Source organism: Lynx canadensis, chromosome C1, assembly GCF_007474595.2.
Source record: "Lynx canadensis isolate LIC74 chromosome C1, mLynCan4.pri.v2, whole genome shotgun sequence".
NCBI lineage: Eukaryota > Metazoa > Chordata > Mammalia > Carnivora > Felidae > Lynx > Lynx canadensis.
This window is the reverse complement of record NC_044310.1, coordinates 80017785-80038974: the sequence shown is the minus strand read 5'-3', so window position 1 is coordinate 80038974 and position 21190 is coordinate 80017785. Positions and strand designations below refer to the sequence as shown.

Below are 21190 nucleotides of genomic sequence, written 5' to 3'. Positions count from 1 at the left end.
AAGGCAAGGATATTTTATTAATGTCTTGTCAGGAGGATGGCAGCTGGGATTTTGAATACCCTCTAACTTCTATTGCAATTGTCAAATATGATCATGACTTTTACCTCCAAAATCATACCTCGGAGTCATCTTATGTTAGAATCCTTACAGAATACAAGAAACTTCTTTAATCACTTTATTTTGAACAACAAAATGAAGACATCTTAGTCTTAAGCCATCTAAAGCAATGCTAATGTGGGATCCTATGGAAGATTCCTGGCAATACAGGAAGGTAGGGGAAAGAGGAATCTGACACACTTATTCCTGGGGATCTGACCCCTGACTATTGAGTGTTAGAGGCCACAGTAAACAAACCATATAAAGATCATGTTAAAAATCAATACTACTCCATGCTATAGTTTAAAAATAAGTGGTTATCTTATGAGATCACAAATAAGGAAAGGATTCTTGTAGCTTGGGGTAAATTTTCCAATGACAACATTGTACTTAGATTCAAAAAGTGCTGAATGTCAAGCAACCTGGGTGGATATGCAGATGATGTGCTCCAGAAAACTGGCCTGAAGACCAAGACATTTATGCATAAGGCACCTTGGAAGAGTCTGATTAAAAGCATTGCATTGAGAGTGGGTAAAGACTACATGTCTACATTGTTAACATGATGTGATTTTTAAATAGAGTAAAACCTTAGTTTGTGAGCATGATTCATTCCAGAAACATGCTTACAATCCAAAGCACTTGGATATCAAAGCGAATTTCAAGAACCATTGGCTCAGTTGATCACGTGATGGTTGGTATCACATACTACTCGTATTGAAGACATCACTCGTTTATCAAGTTAAAATCAGAAATGTTTGTTCATCTTGCAGAACACTTGCAGAATAAGTTACTCGCAATCCAAGATTTTACTTATATCACTTAAACTATTAACATATCAATCAGTGTTTATAAATTAATAAACAGCATTTGTGATTTTATATATAGGTAATTAAAATATGTTAACTATTATACACAGATAATTTTCTCATTCATTTATGTCTATTGATATAAATATGAATCCTCTATTCATACATATATATATTTTTATATTCGTATCAACAGAATCCTCTATTAAACTCTCATTGGATAAATGGGGACGCTCTAATATTTGGAGTCATCTTACATGCAGTAATCATTCAACGTCTTATATCCATGACTTCACCCTAACTCATACACACTTAAGCCTAGCATACAGGGGCGCCTGGGTGGCTCAGTCTGTTAGGCATCCAACTCTTGGTTTCAGCTCAGCTCGTGATCTCAGGGTTTGTGAGCTGGAGCCCCACATTGGCCTCTCTGCTGATGGTGTGGAGCCTGCTTGGGATTCTCTCTCTCTCCCTCTCTCTCTACCCCTCCCTCATCTCTCTCTCTCTCTCTCTGTCTCAAAATAAATAAACTCATTTAAAAAATAAATCTTAACATAGTCTGTCGTCAGTCAAATGCTGTTGAGTTGTTGCTGTCATTTTAGAGATACAGAAATAGAGATTCCAGGAGGTTACAATACTAGGCCAAAGCACACAGCTGATAATAAGCAGAGCTGACTGCTTCTAGAACAGTCTCCTGATGCCTCAGCCAAGGCATAAGCCACTATATCAAGCTGGAGAACAAGGAAACATTTCCTCCTCTGCTGGGAACAGAGCCCCAGCATGGGGCAAAGACTCTACAACGCCTTGGCTCGTAAGCCACGCAATGTGGAACTGGTGACGTGACATTCTGGGATCCAGCCACCACCCAAGACAATGCCACACACATAAATTTGGCCTTTTGCTAATTGGTTGTCAATTCATCATAGCTGTGAAGCAGAACTAACAACATGTGGTTTAGAAATTCCCACCTTTTTTTTTTTTCCCCCATTTCAAATGTTATCTCCTTTTTCTCACATTCTTTTCAGCACATGATAGCAGCACTGCCTGGGAACTCGCTCCCAGCACTTTTCTGGAGGGGACAAGCTCCATGGAAAATTTTCAGATGTGTGATAATGTACGAAATACTAGGAAAAGGGGCTGGCAGAAGAGGCATTGCCACTAGGTTGCTGATACTGCAAGTCGGCATGCGTTTTGGTCACTGACACTAAATATAGTCATGGTTAGGGGATGTTTGTGATTTTTTTAGTTACGTTTTATTGAGATTGGGAGATACCTTCTCACAAGTTAAAAAAATGTGGTCTCCCAATATAATTTTAAGAACATTAAGAACATTTTTTTAATGTTTATATTTAAGAGAGAGAGAGAGAGAGAGAGCGTGGGGGAGGGGCAGAGAGAGAGGGAGACATAGAATCTGAATCAGGCTCCAGGCTCTGAGCTGTCAGCACGGAGCCCAATGTGGGGCTCAAAACCACAAACCGTGAGATCATGACCTGAGCCACAGTTGGACGCTTAACCGACTGAGCCACCCAGGCGCCCCAAGAACAATACTTTAAAGAAAGGTTAACATTCCCTTACGTAAGAAGCATATGGAGTGTGTATGTGTGTGTGTGTGTGTGTTTCAATCTTCCTCGGTTCTGGACAAGTCGAGCTTTCAAAGCTTTCAAATATCTTTTGGTGCGTCATGCTGTAGTCACAGAGGTTTTTTGCCTGCTGCCTCCCCACCATTCGATTGATCAAAAAATCCTTCCTGATACCCGAACTTTTCCTTTCCATCCCCTCCCTAGGCCCCAACTAGCTCTCAGAGTTGTCCACTATAAACATTCCTCCTAGGGATTCAGTTGGGAACAGCGCGTCTCCTTCTAGGCACTTAAGACCCAGGATGGTAGGGTGAGAGGGGACTTCATTGGGTCCTCTGGGGCAAGGCCTTAATTATTGCCATGGAAAAAGGCTCCAGAGTCAAAGGCGTCAGTGGTGACATGTCAGGGCAGACTCTGAGAATGCTGTTTGGGTTTGTGGGAAAGGACATCCTGACAAAAGGGACCAGGTCCCAGCACCACGCTACTCTTTGTCTTACCTCTCCCCCCACCCTCCGCTCCCAGATCCACCTCTCTGAATTGGCCTCAAGGGGCCTACCTCTGAGTGTGGCTATGGGAGAAGACCATTCCAGGTCCAGACTGGGGCACGGGCGAGGGAATGCTTCCACTTCCTGAGCATAAATCACCATTGTCAAGAGTGAACATTATGACCCCCTTCTGAATGACAGCATTTAACTGACTAGAAATTTACTGTTTCGGGGGACCAAAAGCCAGAAAGCAATTGTTAATTCTCAGCATGATCTAGAATTTGTTGACATACAAATCATTTCTTTCTTCCCTGATTTACATGCACATATAAGTCACCACCTAAACCCTACACATGAGTCTCATCATTTCAAAGATCAAGCCCAGATCTACACAGGGCCCTCAGGTTCAGATCCTACTTACCCCTCTGTACCACTGACCCCTCTTTCTGTGCATCCAGCCATCTTGTCTTCTTCCTGGGGAGACTTCCTGATCCCTCAGTCCTAGCAGGACCTTCATCCCTGCCCCAGTTACGGACTCTTCTAGCAACTTAGCAATCCCTACAGGACTTACATAATTGCAGTCAAGCAATTAACTAGTTGGTGATTTACTCCACATTGCTGAATGTCAGCTCCCAGAGGGCAGTGACCATCTCTGCCTTATCCCACAAGAACTTAGGACTGTGCCTTGCATATATAATGAGTACAAAGTATTTGTTTGAATGAATAATGAGGGGTCGAGGTGTCAGAATGTCTGTGCAGCCACACCAAATATTGGGGTGAGTTTGGCCCAGCTGACTAGCTCCAGGAGCCAGAGACATGAAGCCTGGGTGGGTGTTGGTGGCGGCCAGAGGATAGGGACAGGGCAGTTCAGCCATTAAGTATTTCACAAAAAGACCTCAGGCTGCCCTGCCGGCTGGGCGCCTCCAATGTTGAGCAGAGAGAGCACTCTAGGATTTGTCTTCCTGGTTCCATGTTTTTTTTTTTTTCTGAGCAGCACAAGACTGGAGGAAAAAACAGTTTAGGAAGAAACACAACATTCTTTTATTCCTTGAAAGTCTGGGAAGTCCTCATGAGGAACAGGACAAGTTGGAGTGGCCAAACTCATTTTTCACTGTGCATAGCCCAGAAGGGACCCTGGTCATTTGGGGGTGGGAGAAGAGTCATGAAAGTATTTGAGGCTCCCACTGAAAGAACTCTTCTGGCTTTGGCGTCAAAAATACTTGGGTTTAAGTTCTCTGCTTCCACTCGCTAGCCGTGTGAACTGAGGCAAATGACTTAACCTCTCCTTGAACTTCAGTAGACTTTATCAGTAAAACGGACATGATCCTTGGGTTACCGGAGGAATTAACCAATCTAAGCCAGGTGTGTGATGCAGGGGAGACACTATAAATAAAGAATAGCTAAAATTATTGACAGTTTATTACTCTGTTAGGTCCTGGAGGGACGTTTAGTTTTGATTGCTGTGAATTTTGACCCTTCTTTTTATCAGGGGTTATATAATAATCCACCCTGAGGCAGGAGTTTATATAACTGTTAGAAAGTTTGCTTCTCAAATTTAGAAAACATTTTTTCCCCCTCTTAACAGCTCGTTGGTCACATTAAATCCAATTACAGCCCTGATTGAGAAACTTCATGGTTGGGATTATCCACAGCAATCAATACTCTCTTGGCTCCAGGAGAAGGCAGGTCCACTCCATTCCGCTGTCCTGGAAATGCCGGGCTCAGGTGTGGTGGCTTATTACCAGGTAATGTTAGAAAGAACACACACAGAGACGTGCATTCCTGAGCCATGAGCATGGGGCTTTTGTTTGTCCACTCCTTATAAGGAGCGAGTTATCAGTCCTGCAGAAAGGTCGCTGCTATTTCTCTCTCCTCAAGGGACTGAAATCAGCTTTTTTCCTCAGAGGGGTGGGGCGGTGATTAAACAGGGTGAATACGCCAGCACTTCAGATATCCAATTGTGAGGATGTTGACAGATCCTTGCTGCAGAGCTGGGTTTTGGGGCTTTTATCAGATCCAGGGGACTCTCAGAAGACGTACTTAGATGCATCCCCAACCCCTCCCTGCCAGAGGCAAGCGACCCTGAAGATCCACTTTTGCAGCCAGAGAGCCAGCTGCAAAGTTGGCCCGGTTGAAGGAGCTGGGGCTCTGTCTGCTCTGTGATCACCCCTCTTTGCTCCTTCTGCCTTCTCCCTTCGCCAGTAGTCCTTGAGCATTGATGTGTGGAGCCGGGGGCTGCTGGGAGGAGCAGGGAGCCTAGAAAGTGGTGGGTGCTGCTTTTCCTCCTGTCAGAAGGGTCAGCTCTTCACACCTCACAAGAAGCAAGGACATAAGGCAGCCACCCTGGGGTCTCCAAGCCTCGAGCCTCGCTTCCTCGCCAAAGTCCCCATCCTGTCCATCCCTCTCCTATCCTCAGGGTTCCACCACACCATCTTGCACCCAGTGCATGGTCTGACATTGCACAAAGCTTGTGTGGGTTGTGGTGCTTTCCTGGGCACACCGGTCTCGCCTCCCCACCAAGACCACAGGCTCTTCTTAAGCAGATACACAGCTTGCACCCCATCTGCAGCCCCGCAGGGCCCAATTCAAGGGCTAGGCATTTAAATAGGTGCTGGGTGCAAGCTGGTTGATGGTGAGTTGATTAGGTTACAGGGCCCATAAAGCCTGGATGATACTCTCCTTTCAATGCTTTGTTGAGAATGTGGCCAAAGTTGTTGAGAGCTGGTTATCTGAAGGCATTTAGGTCTCTTCCACCTGATACTTGCTCCTAGTTATGCCTGGGCGGACCCGGCACCAGCATTCCACTGTCCCTTCCTCCTGCGGGCAGCCATTTTTAAATCCACTTTCAGATCCTCCTCCAAGTGGGAGCCAGCCCCACTGTGTGCCCAGCGCTGACCCAGACATCAGTGCAAGGGTAAAGTAGAGCTACCATCCTGCCCCCAGGAGGTTTCTGTGTAGTTCAGGCATGAAAACACACATGGGGAGTACCTCCACAGGCACCCTTCCCCCACATCGGCCTTCCTTCTATCCCTTGGACTTATTTATTGACTTATTTTAATGTTTATTTATTTTTGAGAGACAGAGTGTGAGCCAGGGTGGAGCAGAGAGTGAGGGAGACACAGAATCTGAAACAGGCTCCAGGCTTCGAGCTGTCAGCACAAAGCCTGACGTGGGGCTCAAACTCACGAACTGTGAGATCGTAACCTGAGCAGGAGTCAGACTCTTAACTGACTGAGCCACCTAGGCACCCTCATCCCTTGGACTTTTTAAAGCTTTGTCTTATCAATTTCCTGCTGTCACTTTTCCACACCCTGGGAACTCAGACCAACTTCTCAATGTCCCCTTTGTGGGGATGTCTTTTAAAGACCTCCTTGTCTTTTATAGGTTTTATTGTTAATTGCTGTAACAGTAATAACAGGCTTGAGGAATTCACAAAGGTTCCCAAATCTTTCCTTTTGGCACCTGCTGATAAAAAAATAAATCAGTGCAACTTTTCTGGGCAGGAAATTGGTAGTATTGCCTTGGAAGTTTCATGTGTTTTAGCTCTTTCTGTTCCATCAGGTTCTTTGTGCTCTGAGAAGGGCAGGGCCAGTGCAGAGCCTGCTTGGGATTCTCTCTCTCCCTCTCTCTCTTAAATAAATAAATAAACATTTAAAAAAAAACCGACAAAACTCTTAAATACAGAGAACAAATTGAGAGTTGATGGGGGGGCCGGGAGGAGGGGAAAGTGGGTTATGGTCACTGAGAAGGGCAGTTGTTGGGATGAGCACTGAGTGTTGTATGTAAGCGATGAATCACGGGAATCTACCCCCAAAACCAAGAGCATACTGTATACACTGTACGTTAGCTAACTTGACAATAAGTTATAAAAACAAACAAGCAAACAAACACAGAACTTTCGTAGTAATATGGAGGATCACTCCAATGAGGTTCCTAGAAAAAACAAAAAACAATGTCTAATCTCACTAATAAGAACAGGACAGTAAATTAAGAGATCTCCAAAAGCGTTGGCTGTGTACGTAGATAGAACAGTTAGACCAGCTACAGAATGCCCAAATAAACTACACAAGGTGACCTGTGGCAGAAAAAAGCTCATCCTCTTCCAAATCCTTGTCACAGAAAACAGTCTCCTAGAACTGGGGGCTGTGATGGGGCAGAGAAAAGAAACTGTCTTGAGCCGGCCACCTGCCTGAACAATTAATTACCCCCATGAGAGTCCACAGATTTGGTTAATTTCAGAGATTCTTCATGGACAGAAAGCCCATCATCAAAATACAGTGGATGTTTTCCCCTGAGGCTTTTCAGAACCGTGAGACAATGGTTCACGTTTTGTTTAGCAGGAATTTAAGACTGAATGGCTTTAACTTTCTGAAGAATGAGAAGTACAGGTGAACCTGTAGCTTTTGGTGATGATAGGAGCCCTCCTATGGTCACCAAGAACTCACAGGAAGGAAAATACATCTCACTGGACTACTGGGTAGACTTGTTGCCTCTAGTAAAGTCACTACTTAGAAGCAAATTAGAAAACATCGTAAAGGTGGTGGTCAGAATAATCCTCCAAAACAGAAAATTATAAATGGTAGAAATATTCATATTTTAAAACAAGAATTAGCAGAACGGAGTCACCGGACCCAAGTGCAGACGAGAGGCCCACGGAAGAGGGTAGGAAGGGCGGCGAGGCGGTGCGCGCTCCACGGACTGGCGGGAGGGAGCCGGGGCAGAGGGGCGGCTCGCCAGCCAAGCAGAGCCCCCGAGTCCGGCTTGCAAAAGCGGAGGGGCCTGACGGACTGTGTTCAGACAGCAAGCGCGACTTAGCGTCTGGGAGGTCATAAGTTAACAGCTCTGCTCGGAAAGCGGGAAGGCTGGAGGACAAAGGGAGGGTGAGCTGCGGAGCCCCCGGACGACAGAGCTCAGTTTGGCGGGGAACAAAGGCGCTCGCCAGCGCCATCTCCCCCGCCCATCCCCCAGCCAAAATCCCAAAGGGAACCAGTTCCGGCCAGGGAAATTGCTCGCTCCGCGCAAACACCCAACTCTGTGCTTCTGCGGAGCCAAACCTCCGGCAGCGGATCTGACTCCCTCCGGCTGCCACAGGGCCCCTCCTGAAGTGGATCACCTAAGGAGAAGCGAGCTAAGCCTGCCCCCCCTCCCGCCGTGCACCTTGCCTTCCCACCCCAGCTAATACGCCAGATCCCCAGCATCACAAGCCTGGCAGTGTGCAAGTAGCCCAGACGGGCCACGCCACCCCACAGTGAATCCCGCCCCTAGGAGAGGGGAAGAGAAGGCACACACCAGTCTGACTGTGGCCCCAGCGGTGGGCTGGGGGCAGACATCAGGACGGACTGCGGCCCCGCCCACCAACTCCAGTTATACACCACAGCACAGAGGAAGTGCCCTGCAGGTCCTCACCACACCAGGGACTATCCAAAATGACCAAGTGGAAGAATTCCCCTCAGAAGAATCTCCAGGAAATAACAACAGCTAATGAGCTGATCAAAAAGGATTTAAATAATATAACAGAAAGTGAATTTAGAATAATAGTCATAAAATTAATCGCTGGGCTGGAAAACAGTATACAGGACAGCAGAGAATCTCTTGCTACAGAGATCAAGGGACTAAGGAACAGTCACGAGGAGCTGAAAAACGCTTTAAAGGAAATGCAAACAAAATGCAAACCACCACGGCTCGGATGGAAGAGGCAGAGGAGAGAATAGGTGAACTAGAAGATAAAGTTATGGAAAAAGAGGAAGCTGAGAAAAAGAGAGATAAAAAAATCCAGGAGTATGAGGGGAAAATTAGAGAACTAAGTGATACACTAAAAAGAAATAATCTACGCATAATTGGTATCCCAGAGGAGGAAGAGAGAGGGAAAGGTGCTGAAGGGGTACTTGAAGAAATAATAGCTGAGAACTTCCCTGAACTGGGGAAGGAAAAAGGCATTGAAATCCAAGAGGCACAGAGAACTCCCTTCAGACATAACTTGAATCGATCTTCTGCACGACATACCATAGTGAAACTGGCAAAATACAAGGATAAAGAGAAAATTCTGAAAGCAGCAAGGGGTAAACGTGCCCTCACATATAAAGGGAGACCTATAAGACTCGTGACTGATCTCTCTTTTGAAACTTGGCAGGCCAGAAAGAATTGGCACGAGATTTTCAGGGTGCTAGACAGCAAAAATATGCAGCCGAGAATCCTTTATCCAGCAAGTCTGTCATTTAGAATAGAAGGAGAGATAAAGGTCTTCCCAAACAAACAAAAACTGAAGGAATTTGTCACCACTAAACCAGCCCTACAAGAGATCCTAAGGGGGACCCTGTGAGACAAAGTACCAGAGACATCACTACAAGCATAAAACATACAGACATCACAATGACTCTAAACCCGTATCTTTCTATAATAACACTGAATGTAAATGGATTAAATGCGCCAACCAAAAGACATAGGGTATCAGAATGGATAAAAAAACAAGACCCATCTATTTGCTGTCTACAAGAGACTCATTTTAGACCTGAGGACACCTTTAGATTGAGAGTGAGGGGATGGAGAACTATTTATCATGCTACTGGAAGCCAAAAGAAAGCTGGAGTAGCCATACTTATATCAGACAAACTAGACTTTAAATTAAAGGCTGTAACAAGAGATGAAGAAGGACATTATATAATAGTTACAGGGTCTATCCATCAGGAAGAGCTAACAATTATAAATGTCTATGCGCCGAATACCGGAGCCCCCAAATATATAAAACAATTACTCATAAACATAAGCAACCTTATTGATAAGAATGTGGTAATTGCTGGGGACTTTAACACCCCACTTACAGAAATGGATAGATCATCTAGACACACGGTCAATAAAGAAACAAGGGCCCTGAATGAGACATTGGATCAGATGGACTTGACAGATATATTTAGAACTCTGCATCCCAAAGCAACAGAATATACTTTCTTCTCGAGTGCACATGGAACATTCTCCAAGATAGATCATATACTGGGTCACAAAACAGCCCTTCATAAGTTAACAAGACTTGAAATTATACCATGCATACTTTCAGACCACAATGCTATGAAGCTTGAAATCAACCACAGGAAAAAGTCTGGAAAGCCTCCAAAAGCATGGAGGTTAAAGAACACCCTACTAACGAATGAGTGGGTCAACCAGGCAATTAGAGAAGAAATCAAAAAATATATGGAAACAAACGAAAATGAAAATACAACAATCCAAATGCTTTGGGACGCAGCGAAGGCAGTCCTGAGAGGAAAATACATTGCAATCCAGGCCTATCTCAAGAAACAAGAAAAATCCCAAATACAAAATCTAACAGCACACCTAAAGGAAATAGAAGCAGAACAGCAAAGGCAGCCTAAACCCAGCAGAAGAAGAGAAATAATAAAGATCAGAGCAGAAATAAACAATATAGAATCTAAAAAAACTGTAGAGCAGATCAACAAAACCAAGAGTTGGTTTTTTGAAAAAAATAAACAAAATTGACAAACCTCTAGCCAGGCTTCTCAAAAAGAAAAGGGAGATGACCCAAATAGATAAAATCATGAATGAAAATGGAATTATTACAACCAATCCCTCAGAGATACAAGCAATTATCAGGGAATACTATGAAAAATTATATGCCAACAAATTGGACAACCTGGAAGAAATGGACAAATTCCTGAACACCCACACTCTTCCAAAACTCAATCAGGAGGAAATAGAAAGCTTGAACAGACCATAACCAGCGGAGAAATTGAATCAGTTATCAAAAATCTCCCAACAAATAAGAGTCCAGGACCAGATGGCTTCCCAGGGGAGTTCTACCAGACATTTAAAGCAGAGATAATACCTATCCTTCTCAAGCTATTCCAAGAAATAGAAAGGGAAGGAAAACTTCCAGACTCATTCTATGAAGCCAGTATTACTTTGATTCCTAAACCAGACAGAGACCCAGTAAAAAAAGAGAACTACAGGCCAATATCCCTGATGAATATGGATGCAAAAATTCTCAATAAGATACTAGCAAATAGAATTCAACAGCATATAAAAAGAATTATTCACCATGATCAAGTGGGATTCATTCCTGGGATGCAGGGCTGGTTCAACATTCGCAAATCAATCAACGTGATACATCACATTAACAAAAAAAAAGAGAAGAACCATATGATCCTGTCAATCGATGCAGAAAAGGCCTTTGACAAAATCCAGCACCCTTTCTTAATAAAAACCCTTGAGAAAGTCGGGATAGAAGGAACATACTTAAAGATCATAAAAGCCATTTATGAAAAGCCCACAGCTAACATCATCCTCAACGGGGAAAAACTGAGAGCTTTTTCCTTGAGATCAGGAACACGACAGGGATGCCCACTCTCACCGCTGTTGTTTAACATAGTGCTGGAAGTTCTAGCATCAGCAATCAGACAACAAAAGGAAATCAAAGGCATCAAAATTGGCAAAGATGAAGTCAAGCTTTCGCTTTTTGCAGATGACATGATATTATACATGGAAAATCCGACAGACTCCACCAAAAGTCTGCTAGAACTGATACATGAATTCAGCAAAGTTGCAGGATACAAAATCAATGTCCAGAAATCAGTTGCATTCTTATACACTAACAATGAAGCAACAGAAAGACAAATAAAGAAAATGATCCCATTCACAATTGCACCAAGAAGCATAAAATACCTAGGAATAAATCTAACCAAAGATGTAAAGGATCTGTATGCTGAAAACTATAGAAAGCTTATGAAGGAAATTGAAGAAGATTTAAAGAAATGGAAAGACATTCCCTGCTCATGGATTGGAAAAATAAATATTGTCAAAATGTCAATACTACCCAAAGCTATCTACACATTCAATGCAATCCCAATCAAAATTGCACCAGCATTCTTCTCGAAATTAGAACAAGCAATCCTAAAATTCATATGGAACCACAAAAGGCCCCGAATAGCCAAAGGAATTTTGAAGAAGAAGACCAAAGCAGGAGGCATCACAATCCCAGACTTTAGCCTCTACTACAAAGCTGTCATCATCAAGACAGCATGGTATTGGCACAAAAACAGACACATAGACCAATGGAATAGAATAGAAACCCCAGAACTAGACCCACAAACGTATGGCCAACTCATCTTTGACAAAGCAGGAAAGAACATCCAATGGAAAAAAGACAGCCTCTTTAACAAATGGTGCTGGGAGAACTGGACAGCAACATGCAGAAGGTTGAAACTAGACCACTTTCTCACACCATTTACAAAAATAAACTCAAAATGGATAAAGGACCTAAATGTGAGACAGGAAACCATCAGAACCTTAGAGGAGAAAGCAGGAAAAGACCTCTCTGACCTCAGTTGTAGCAATCTCTTACTCGACACATCCCCAAAGGCAAGGGAATTAAAAGCAAAAGTGAATTACTGGGACCTTATGAAGATAAAAAGCTTCTGCACAGCAAAGGAAACAACCAACAAAACTAAAAGGCAACCAACGGAATGGGAAAAGATATTTGCAAATGACATATCGGACAAAGGGCTAGTATCTAAAATCTATAAAGAGCTCACCAAACTCCACACCCGAAAAACAAAGAACCCAGTGAAGAAATGGGCAGAAAACATGAATAGACACTTCTCTAAAGAAGACATCCAGATGGCCAACAGGCACATGAAAAGATGTTCAGCGTCGCTCCTTATCAGGGAAATACAAATCAAAACCACACTCAGGTATCACCTCACGCCAGTCCGAGTGGCCAAAATGAACAAATCAGGAGACTATAGATGCTGGAGAGGATGTGGAAAAACGGGAACCCTCTTGCACTGTTGGTGGGAATGCAAATTGGTGCAGCCGCTCTGGAAAGCAGTGTGGAGGTTCCTCAGAAAATTAAAAATAGACCTACCCTATGACCCAGCAATAGCACTGCTAGGAATTTATCCAAGGGATACAGGAGTACTGATGCATAGGGGCACTTGTACCCCAATGTTCATAGCAGCACTCTCAACAATAGCCAAATTATGGAAAGAGCCTAAATGTCCATCAACTGATGAATGGATAAAGAAATTGTGGTATATATATACAATGGAATACTATGTGGCAATGAGAAAAAATGAAATATGGCCTTTTGTAGCAATGTGGATGGAACTGGAGAGTGTAATGCTAAGTGAAATAAGCCATACAGAGAAAGACAGATACCATATGGTTTCACTCTTATGTGGATCCTGAGAAACTTAACAGGAACCCATGGGGGAGGGGAAGGAAAAAAAAAAAAAAGAGGTTAGAGTGGGAGAGAGCCAAAGCATAAGAGACTGTTAAAAACTGAGAACAAACTGAGGGTTGATGGGGGGTGGGAGGGAGGGGAGGGTGGGTGATGGGTATTGAGGAGGGCACCTTTTGGGATGAGCACTGGGTGTTGTATGGAAACCAATTTGTCAATAAATTTCATATATATAAAAAAAAAAACAAGAATTAAATAGACTGTGGGAATAGGAAAATCATCTTACTTTTGGTTCCAAGATATACTGGTAGTATAAGCTGAGGACATAGACACTTATTTATTACAGCCTCATTCGGAGACTTCATCTACTAAAGAGTGTGTTGTTATTTGAAACATCCCTGAACTATATGACTTCCAGAAACATGCCTCATCTGAGAATTTGGGACTCTGGAAGAAATCAAAACCATCTTTGATCTTGTAAAAAAAAAAAAAAAAGCCACATAAAGAGCCCACTAATGAAACCTTATCAATGTATTTCACACTGAAGTGAAAAAAATATCCTAAAGATATGGAAAAAGAGAAAAGCATATGTAGAAAAGTTCCTAATATAACAATTAAAAGTATAAAACAGGGGCACCTGGGTGGCTCAGTCGGTTGAGTGTCTGACTTTGGCTCAGGTCATGATCTCACAGTTTGTAGATTCAAGCTCCGCATTGGGCTCTGTGCTGACAGCTCAGAGCCTGGAGCCTGCTTCGGATTCTGTGTCTCCCTCTCTCTCTGCCCCTCCCCCGCTCACACTCTGTCTCTTTCTCTCTCAAAAATAAGTAAACATTACAAAGATTTAAAATACACATAAAACAGAGGAGTGACTGTGTGCAGGTAAGTTTACATGCATCTCAAGTATCATGTGTGTCCTTACAACAGGACTGGGATAGGTATCGGTGTCCTTGTTTTCTAGATCTAGAAGATATCAAGTCTCAGGCAGTTAAGCACATTATCCGAGGTCACACAGCTCTCACGGATGGTCCAGGATCTGACAGCACACCTGTCTAATCAGAACATCTCAGGCACAACCAGCTTACCTTCCCTTGTATAGTTTGGCACTCACTCCCCACTTCCTGCCTCCTACAGGCTGAGCCCACCCTGGTCCAGAGGGACCCTGCCTCCTGCCTCCTTGGAAGCTCCCTGCCAGCAGGAGGCCCAATGCTGCTTTTAGAGCAAATAAGTATGAATCATGGATGTGCATACGCCCCAACCTAACATGGCATAGCCTCTTTCTCTAGCTCCTGTGGACCCTCCACCAAGCCCTGGTCTCTTCCAAGCCACACACAGGTCACAAGGAAAGGGCACCAATACCTGTGTCTTTTCTCTGCCTGCAGTCATACCCTTTGGCTTTGACAGTTGAACTTACCAGGTGTTGGGGGGACTCTCTTCCCCACCACTTGGCTCTTGAGAAACCCGCTAGACTGTGTAAGGCATGGAGGGTGGGAGTAGCGGTGGAGCAGCTGGGAGGGCTCCTTCCTGGAGGCTCCCAACAGTAGCTCTGACCCTTGGCTGGTTGTGGAGAGACTGCCTATAGCCTCAGGGCCACTGGAGAGAGCTCTGTCAGAAAAGCTCAGTAGGAACATGCCTGTAGCCCTACCGTGAGCCTCTGGGCAACGCACTTAGCCTAGCTGAGCATGGCTGCGAGGGGCCCAGGGGACAGCGCGTGGGAAAGCACAATGTAAACCAGTAAGCTCTAATATCAGGTGTGAGTGGCCAGAAAGGGACAGGAATCAAAGGACCAGAAGAGCCAGCCATGGGATTCTTCTCTGCTTCATTTACTGCTGAATCCCTGGCAACTAGAATGGTGCCTGGCATACAGCTGGCACTCAGTAAAACTTTTTTAAATGAATGAACAAATTCCATCGGTTCTTGGTGGCTCACCCCCTCTCTTTTAACCTGGGCCATTTCACTTACGTGCCAAGAGAGCGTGTGCTATGTGAAGGTGGAAAAAGGCACTGGGGATGGTTTCTTGCTGTGTGAATTTGGGCCAGTTCTCTGTTACTCTGGGCCTCAGTTTACCCTATCTATCAAGTGGGAATAAGAATATGATCTACAGACATCATCCTGAGTGACCAGCATATGAAAACACGTAGGTTTAAAAACTTTCACGTATATGGTGTGTTTTGTCTGTGACATGTCGGATTACAGCAGCCGAGGCAGAGACTCTTAAGGGACCCCTGTAGGCACTCACCTAGGTTCCAGTCCAAAGTCAGTCTCGGAAATGAAGAAAACCTTTTCTTTATTAGAAGTTGCCTGTACTAGAATGAGTCAAGTTATCTGTGTGGGTAGACGTGTGTTTATTTAGGAATTGAATTCCTGATTTGTGTCCAATATTTCCTAATGATCCATTTAAGGAAAGGGAAATACTCCCATACAGGACCAGTTAACAAAGTCTTGAGAAACCAATAAATCTCTTGCGTTTATCTAACAAATGGGCCAGTTCCTGACTCAGCCTGCTCAAATCAGGGGCCTTCAGGGAATGTAGTGAGCTCCCTAAACAGATACAAAAGCTCTTATTTCATCACCGAAATATCTTTTCTGGAAGGCAATGCTGAGCTCCAACACGCAAACCAGCGTGCCTCCAATCCTCAGGGTCCCAGGGTGCTTGCATTGATGGCCTCCCCATTATCAGATTTTCCCAATGGCCCTCCTTCCTCCTATGCTCACCCACAGCCCTGCCCCTCCCCCTCCCCCCAGATCCCTCTCTACTTGCTGGCCGGGCCTGGACTCTCTTTGATGAGGACCACGTTTTTCATTGGTCATTAAAGAGACAGCCGAAATAAACATACATGGTCAAGGGTCAGCTCTGTACCACCATAACTGAAGCATATTTCCGTCCTTGGCTTCTCCATCAACATAGAACACCCTCCCTCATTATCTGCTTCTTGAACGCAGAAACACAGGAGAAAGGTCTACAAGAAAACATATACCCTAATTTGCCTTTTGTCCATGAAGATCGTGGGTATGATGTTCACAGCATGCTGTGCTGAATAGAGCCATGAACTATCTAGGCATCATTTTGTTTTGGACAAACCACTTAACCTCCACATCATCAGTTTTCTCATCTGTAAAATGAGGTGGTTAAACTGGAAATTTTCAAGTGCCTTTCTAGTTCTAAAAGAATGTTGCTCCTCCATTCCCCAGGCCACCTGCACCTGTCTGATTCAGTAGCACATCAGGGATCCTACCCTTGCCCTCCTGGAGTGAAGAGAGACCCAGGGTGACACCTGATATGGTACTTTGAGGCTTTCCCTGTCTACACTCAATTACCCGTGAGTCACAGGAAGTAACATCTATGTGCGTTCTTGGTCTTTGCTGCTTACTAGCTGTTAGTGACCTTGGAAAATCTTGGCACCTCTGGTCCTTTATCTCTAGAAGTGAGTGATAGCCCCTGCCTGGCAGAGTCAGTGGGAAGTTATCGTTTGTTTGTTTGTTTGTTTGTTTGTTTTTTAGAATGATGGATCCACTTGTCATTGGCCCCCTTGCTTCCTTCTTGCTGAGTCATATTGGGCTGGATGTATTAGGAAGAAGTGAGCCAAAGAAAAACTCCACAGGTGTCTCACTTAGGCTCTAGGTGAAGCTGCTATAGCAAAGAGACCCACAAATACAGTGGCCTGAACATGTCCAAGTTTAACTTCCCTCTTATTAACAGAGATCATAAGAAGTCACAGGTAGGAGGGTGGTGAGCCCCTCTCCTCTATAAGACCCCAACTTTCCACATCCTGTTCTTCTTTAGGACCAACTCAGAGCCTACTTCCCTCAGAGGCTCCAGAGCCCTCTCATCCACAGGCATCACGCGTGGTCAGCTCCGCTCAGTGGACTCAGCATGCACTGCCTCCCCGTGCTAGGTAACTTTGCACCACCAGACTGGGAGCTCCTTTAAGGTCAAGGGTCACGTCCACCCCACTCTCTACTCAACTTCAGGGAAGTGCCTAGTTTAGCGCTTGGCACATGGTCAGTTCTCCGGGAGGGTTTGATTTCTAACCCCTCCCCCACCTCCCCCAGTGAGTGCATTCCTGGAGACTTCGGCCAGCCGTGATTATGAAAGCTGAGGTGTTTGCTTAGTCATCACCGACTTACATACTTTTCAACTTAATTACCATGCGATTTCTTCACATCCTCCAATAAACAAAAGACAAAAAATGCATATCTTTGGGAGAGGGAGGATGTGTGAAATTAATTCTCATGAAAGTCCTTGACTCACTACAAAAATGCAAGAAATGTGCTGCTTACACATGGATACAGGGAAATATAAATTTTCCTATGCTGTGCAAGTTCAGAGCCCTTGTGTGGAAGAGTGAATGTTTGTATTAACGTAAATTTTATAGAATCATTCTTTCTGAGTGGAAAAGCTTACCATAGTCATGAGTTTGGGTAACTGCTCCGATTTGAGTGGCTAATGACTAGCAATCCCAGAGAGCAAGGTAATTCAGTCATCTACCTCAATGTTTCCTTCACAGTTTGTGCACTGAACTGGAAACCACCCTCCCAAGTGAGCAGATCAATGGGAGTTCTACTGAGATACTTTATAGCTGGCATGGGGTAGGGGTGGGTGGGAAGGACACAGTTTGTTTTACCTGCTTTGAAAATGTTCAGACCAACATTCTTGTGGCCATTCTCTGTGTTAGATCCAACTCTAAGTTATTTCTAATGGAGCATCTTGGTCCTGCCCGCTGCTGCTCCTTTAGCTCATTTCTGTAGTAAGTGAGATGATATGTGTTCTTTTTTGGAACTGGAACTTTTATAAATATGTGCTGCACTTGTTATATTTTTATAAATATATCTGCTTTGGCTACAGGTTAAAGCCTATGACTCTACACTTACCCAGCCTAATAAACAGGAAAGTCTCATACGGTTGTGCGGGTTGTGCACTGCATGGCCCCGAGGTGTGTAACTTGCATGGACCATCATGGCCCCTCCAAAGCTATACTGGTAACAACCTCCATAATACTTCAAGAAAGCCTCATCTAATAGATTATCCACAAATTTCTCAGCAGGTGTATGCTTGAACTCTGCCAGTTAGAGCTCAGCAAGAGCTTGACTGAGAGCAGCAGCCCAGGAGCCACGAAGCATGTCTGTTCCTGGGTACTGAAGGTTTGTTCCTGGAACAATCCAGATGAATAAAAGGCTGTCTTCTGGACCACATTGTTCTGACCCTGCATGCAATTGCTTTTACTTAATTACGCTCTGGCATAATGCATCGACCCATTGGAGAATGTCATAAGAAACATTACGAGCCTGACCGTAGTTCTCTAAATGTTCTGGTGGAGGACCTTGCTCACAATATATAATCTCTTCGGAAGGGCCCGTGGGAGAAATTTCTCTCCGGCCCTACTCTCAGAAGAGTTATGCTTTTCCCAAACTGTGTGATTTGACAGACAGGCGCTCTGACTCACACAACTGAAGCCGCTTTCATGTGTGTATTGACTGTCGGAAAGCTGAGGGTTAAGTCAGTGGCCCAATACTAACCAGTATGAAGACCTCACACCATGTGTTTTGTGTTCTTGCCTCATTCCTGGCTTCATCAACGTTAATAAATTCAAGAAAAGCTACTGCATGCCCACTACACAGCAAGCACTCATCTAGATCCTACCCTGAAGAAAACGGACAGAAGTTCCCACAAGGAAGCTTACCTTCTAGTGGGGGATACATGGGAAACAAATTACATACGCCTATTGGTAATGGTGTGTGTGTGTGTTACCTATATGATTACCTACACATGCCTATGTACATATGCAATATTATGTATGTTACGTGTGCATATATGCAATATTATATACACATTGTAATTACCTCTACCTACACATACCTGTAATATTACATATATTACATATGCATATATGTATATTAGTGTGGTAAAAAGGAGAAAACAAATCAGGAAAGGGGAAGACGGTAGGCAAGGTAAATTTTAGAGTGGAGATCTGAGAAAAACTTTCTGGGAAGTTGCTCTTTGAGCAAAGCCTGAGGTGGTGAGGGAGTGTGCTGTGTGGATCCCCGGGGAAGAACATTCCAGACAGAGGGAGCAGCAAGTTCAAAATTCCTGAGGCAGGAGTGTGCTGGGCATGTGGAAGAAACAGCAAGGGGGCCGGCGTGGCTGGAGAGCCGCAAGGGAGGTAGTGACACAGTCACATGTATCATGTGCCCGGAAGAAGAGCCTCGTCAGGCCTGGGAGGGCTTTCATGCGCTTGGACCCTATGCTGCCTAAGATGAAAACCATCTGAGCGGATTTCTGAGCACGGTTCTGAGCGGGGGAGTGAATAATCCCCAGGGGTCACTCTAGCTAATGACTTGAGATCAGACAGAGGAGACAGAGGCAGACCAGTTAGGACACACTTGCAGAAGTTCAGAGGTGATGGGGCTCGAGCCACCTGGTAGCAGGGACAGGTGAGAAAGGGTCATATTGCGGGCGTACAGTCGACCCCTGAATATGGTGGCAGAATAGGGGGACAGTGGATTTGGACACGCTAAGTTTGAGGGGCTTGCTAGACACCAGATGAGGATGAGTGGGCTGGAGTTTCAGGCAGATACCTGGGCTGGGTGTAAACAAGCTGGGGGTTCTTGGGGCCATGACACCGGAGGCGACGGTCCCAGGGTGAGCGTGGGCGGAGAAGAGGTGCCCCAACAACAGAGCCCTGGGGTATCGCAAAGCTAAGAGCTCATCTAAGCGTCCTATCCACTTTTTTTTTTAAACCTAATTTCCTAGACTGGTATTCAACAAGCCATCTTATTTTCTATAAACCTCCTTATGTGATGCTTAGAAGAAGGCACGGTTGAAACCAGTGCTGCAGCACTGATACCATGTCAGTCATTTAAGAACTGTTTACTCAGAGCCATTACACGGCAGGCATTAGGAGCTGGGGGTGACCAGACAAAGCCTCTGGCCTTGTGAAGCTTATGTTACAGTCGAGGAGAAGGACAGTACTTGACATGTAAACGAACACGCAAGACAGTTTCAGATTGTATCGGGTGCTATAAAGAAACTAGAACAGAAAAAGCAGAGGACAGCTGCTGTGGCTTCCCTGAGGACATGCTATTGGAACTGAACCAAAGTGAAAAGAAGGAGCCATGCAATGTTCTAGAGGAAGAGCATTCCAGGCAGAGGGAGGAGCCAGTGCAAAGGCCTGAGATGGGAATGAGCTTGACGTGTCGAGTGACAGAAAGTAGGCTGACTGGTGTGCCTGGGACACAGTGAAAGGGAGACTGAGGTACGAGGCAAAGCCAGAGGGACAAAAAGCCACTCGTGTTGAGTCCTGCCAGCATGGCAAGAACTTTGGGTTTTATTTTGAGTGTGCTGGGGAGTCGCTGTGGATTCTCAGCAGAGCAGTGATGGGATGTGATTTACCCCAACTGTGGAGTATAGCCCGGCCTGTAAGGAACAGAGAGACTGGAATGGAGGGTTCTGGAAGGATGAGGAGCCAGCCAATGGGGGCTGCACTAGGACGGGAGCAGTACAAGTGGGAGACGGTGCACGGGTATTTGAAGTCCTTCTCGATGGACTGAACGAAGGCACAGAGAAATCCTCAGTGACTCCTGGGTTTTGGCTTGAGCAACTATACGGACGTCCGTGCTGTTGACCAGAGGCTGGACAAACTGGAAGAGGGGCAGGTTTCCCTGAGAAATGAAGAGTTCCAGTCCAGCTGTGGTAAATTTGAGCTGCATACTGGTCACTTTGCAATTCTGTATGTTACCTACAAAGAATGTCCCACATTCGTTCAGTGTTACACTCCCACCAGCAATGTTTGAGGAGGGTTTCAATTTCTCCACATCCTCACCAACACTTGTTATTTCTGTATTATCTTTTTTATCTTAGCCATCCTAGTGTGAAGGAAGTGATATCTCGCTGTGGCCTTGATTCACATTTTCCTAATCTCATGATGCGGAATATCTTTTCATCTGTCAGTTTCTGGCCTGCGGGGTTTTGGATCCCTGGGCTGGGATGCCGGGACATGGCTGTATTTAGACCATGCTGCCGACCTTCCCATCAGAGCTAACAGAGGA

At 44.8% G+C, this 21190-nt stretch overlaps 1 pseudogene; it reads left to right on the top strand.

Annotated features, from left to right (window-relative positions):
• LOC115519758 overlaps positions 1-13538 on the top strand; it is a 46360-nt pseudogene extending 32822 nt beyond the window's left edge.
• Positions 13539-21190: the final 7652 nt, after the last annotated feature.